A 4,441-nucleotide genomic window follows, 5' to 3' on the forward strand; every position below is an offset into this window, starting at 1 on the left:
ACACTACCTACCTATGGTGCTTTGAATGAGATTGGCCCCCACAGGCTCATACATTTGAATACTTGGCCCCAGTTGGTGGTTATTTAGGAGAAGATGAGGAGGTGCAGCCTTGCCAGAAGAAGTATAAGTGGGTGATTTGAGGTTTCAAAAGACTTGCCATTTTAAATTCTCTCTCTTTGCCTCTTGCTTGCGTTCCAAGATGGAACAGCTGCTCCAGCTGCCTGCTTCCTCCTTTCTGTCATCATGGACGCTAACCCTCTGAAACCGTGAGCACAGGTAAACTCTTCTGGAAGTTCCCTTGGTCATGTGTCTTACCACAGCAATAGAACAATAACCAACACTAACTAATGCTTTGCGTTGCCTCTTTTCCTAAGCAAACCTGACCTCCACCTATCACCAGGTAGCCAACCTCCATGCCACTTTACCTTAAGCAGCAGGGTTTCTGTTGCTTTTCTGCTCCATTCTTCTCCTTCCTGCAGGCAGCTGTGAGATTTATAGCTGCCTGCCTGCCTTGGAGCTTTCATTTAATCTCTTATAAATTATTCTTGATCTTGCCTTTGAGTCTGTTCTTAATTCTTTTTATTAATAAAACTAAGATGCCCACAAGACTTCCAGGTATCACATGATGGCTCTGCTGGGACTCCTCAAGATTTTCAGGAATATTTCTTACCTGCCTATTCACTAACGGGCAGAGAAAACTGACCTAAGCCTGTACCCCTACACAGCATCAACACCCTGTCTGAAAAAACAAATCAAAAGACATAAAATGAACATCTTCCTAATGGCACTTCACTTCAGGCTGACACAGCATGCAACAAACACACATGGAGGCAGGAAAAAAGTCTGGTTCACCGTTTCCCAAGAGACATCCTTTGAAAAGGTGGGGGAATCCAGAAAAGACTGATTTTCATCTAAAGAGTTCGTTTTCAGATATGAGAAATTGATCAATTCTTAGAGTAAGTCAATCCAGTAAATACTGGTCTGGAATGCAATCTTTTGCCCTAATCCACTACATCCTAGAACTGGAGATTGCTGACTACAGTTCAGGGGAAGTGAGGAAAATGGGATTTCATCAAGTATAGCGTACCTGGACTTTTTGTTTTTCTCTGTAATACTGAAGATCAAACACAGGCCTCGAGCACATCAGGTAAGGACTCCACTAATGGATGAGCTGCACACCACCCTGCAGGTAAGTTTGTGACTGCGTTCAGCAATAGGATGCATGCAAACGTATTGATTTGCGTTCAGGATTAGTCAACTATTTTACTTTCATATTAAGAGAAGGTTAGTGCTATTTAATAAGAATAAGAAAGGAATCCCTACCTGGTGGTGCAAAACTTTAATCTTGGCATTTGAGAGGCAGAGGCAGGAAGATCTCTGAGTTCGAGACTAGCCTGGTCTACAGATCAAGTTCCAGGACAGCCAGGGCTACGCTGAGAATCCCTGTCTCGAAAAACTAAAAAATGGAAACATATTTTTGCCACTGAAAGAAATGAATTGGTATCCAGGTGTTGTGGGCATTGGTTCTGTGTGGTTCTTTGTATCTGCATAGTCTTCCTCCCACATATGAAAAACACATGTTTTATCTTTGGCCTCTCCTTTTGCTTCTTATCTCTCCCTTCCTTTTCCCTCTCCTCTCTTGTGTTCCATTCAGTATTTCCCTGAAGTCCTCTGTGAAGGATGGATACTTAGCCAAGCCATTATATCACCCTAACTGGGAAAAATAAAGCAAACAGTAACCACTGTTCCAGTTTGCTTCCTGTTACTGTGATCAGTACTGTGGCCAAAAACAACTTAGGGAGAAGAGGGTTTATTCAGCTTAGGGCTTACAGTCCATCTTTAAGGGATCCCAGGGCAGGAATCTGGAGGCAGGAACTGAAACAGAAGCCTGATTTGCTCTACCTGGCTTTCTCAGCTTCCTTTCTTATGCAGCTCAGAACCACCTACCCGGGGTGCCAGCATTCTCGCATATCAGGCACTAACCAACCGTGAAAATGTCGCCATAGACTTGCCACAGGGCTGTTAGAGACAGTTCTCACCTGATGCTCCCTTTACCCAGGTTCGGATCCAGTTGACAAAAGCAAAAAAACAAACCAGCGCACTAGTAGGCAACCAGTGTCACTCTCTTAGGATGAAATGTGAAAGCTCTGGTGTCGGGACAGCATTGATTTGTGGGTTCATCGTGGAAGCGAGCAGAACCTGACCTGCTCAGACACAGTTGGGTGAGATGGGCTCATCCGGGTTTTGTCAGTTTAAATTAACTGCCTGCCTTTGCCCCCCACCCCGGAACGCTCACTGGAAGCATGTACTAGGCACAGTCCCAAGGGAACAGTTTTCTTCTAGTGCCAAACTTCAACTCTGTCTACAAGTAAAGTAAGAGGGCGTGCAAGGACAGTTCCTTTCCACTACCATGGCCATTATTCATGACATATCTCTCATTCAAACGCGGTTAGCTGCGCACAAGCCCTAGCATTCTGAAATAGACAACCAGTAGTCTCTGAAGAAGATGTCAGCTCATCAAATGACATTCCAGTGAAACCGTTGGCTAAGGCTTGATCAAGTTCAGGCTAAAGTGTGTCAGAAGGGACTAACGGCCATCCTAGATTGTCTCTTGTGGACAAAACAGAAAACAACTGAACATACCCCTGGGACTGTAGCTTGTTCTTAAAATTCCTGTAACCAAATGGAGTGCGGGTGTGGGGCAGAAAGATACTAAATGTAAAACACGTTCAGACTGTAGAAAAATGTGAAGAGAAAAGGATGAAGAAAACTCATTAGAGAAGGGGTTGTTTTGGTTTTTGTGATTTCTGGGGAGGGGAAGGGAAGAGGAAATTAATTGATATATTATTTTTATTATTTATTCATTCATTCATTCATTTATTTATTTGGAGCTGAGGACTGAACCCAGGGCCTTGCACTTGCTAGGCAAGCACTCTACCACTGGGCTAAATCCCCAACCCTGATATATTCTTTTTTGAAAAAAAAATATTTATTTTTATTTTATATGTATGAGTATTTGGTCCACATGTATGTATGTACACATGTGTGCCTGGTGCCCACAGAGGCCAGAAGATCCCCTGGAACTGGAGTCACAGTTGGTTGTGAACTGCCATGCGGGTGCTGGGAACTGAACCTGGTCATCTGGATGAGCGGCCAGTGCTCTTAACTGCTGAGTCATCGCTTATTGACATATTGATTTATTTGTGCTCTGACAGTTTCCAGCTGTATCATTGTATCTCACCTGGATGGAAGGGTGGGGAATACAGGTACTTTTCCAGAAGGTTAGACAATATAAGAACGAAGGGTACTTGGTGTTTTTAACTTCATGTTTGAAATATTTAGGAGTATTCTAGATACTAAGATGAGAATTGAATAATAAATAGTTGATTTCTATGACTTAAATTGGAAAATAAAGAACATTATCCAAAGGCCTGGAAACAAGGAATAAAGCTCTGATTAATGAGATTAAACTGATAATAGACTTGTGTACAAAAATACAACAGTGTTTCACAACTCTCCCATTCCCCTCAAAAGTAAGAAGCAATCTTATACTTGGCACATAGGGCCACAAATGTTTGTTAAAATGAGTAAAAAATAACCAAGAAGTGCAAAATTTAAAACTATTCAGCTCTGTCAAAGACGTAGATCTGCCACTGAACAAAGCATTTTATTTTAGTTAAAATAAATGACATTCTCCATCATAAATCTATAGCTAAGACCAGCGTGTAGACACTCTTTAAAAGGCCAGAACAGAATTGTAATCAGATTTGTGTTAGCTCTTGCCCTAGGCTGGGGGGATCTCCAACATAAATCCCTCCTCATGTCTCTTTTGTTGTTCTCTGTAAGGAGGCTAGTATCTTCCCGTTTGTTCCAAGGACTACAGGGGACGACTCAATAAATACTTCAATAAAGATAGAGTTTTTCACATGTCATTTCTGCTCAGTTGGGAGCTGTGCTTTGGCCCCACCTCCTCCCTCTCCAAACCCTTCCCCTGCTCAGAAAGTCCACCAAGCGGTGGCTCCTCTGAGACAGAGACTCAAGACTTGCCTACAGGGTATTTAAGCTCCAGTCTCTACACCTGTCCTGTGATTTCTCCTCCTCCCTCCCCCACCTCACTTTTGGGGGGCTTGAGAGTCACCTGGGTCACTTTGCTCATTAAACCTGGTCTTTTTGATTCGACTTGACCTGGCTTATTGCCTCTGTGGAGAAACCTACTACTGGGGATCCAAAAATAATTATCAATTTGAATGGGAAAGTTAGCAACATTCCTTGCTATACAGAAAAGCATTCAAATAGCTTGTCCACGGAATCTCATTCATTTGGGTTATTTGGATCCACCAGCTGATGAAGGAGCTGGCCCATTTCCAGTTGGAAATCATGATTTGTGTGGTTATTGTATTTTGTTGAAAATACTTCTGGATGTTACTCTCACTAGAACGTT

The sequence above is a fragment of the Onychomys torridus genome, chromosome 1 (assembly GCF_903995425.1).
Source record: "Onychomys torridus chromosome 1, mOncTor1.1, whole genome shotgun sequence".
NCBI lineage: Eukaryota > Metazoa > Chordata > Mammalia > Rodentia > Cricetidae > Onychomys > Onychomys torridus.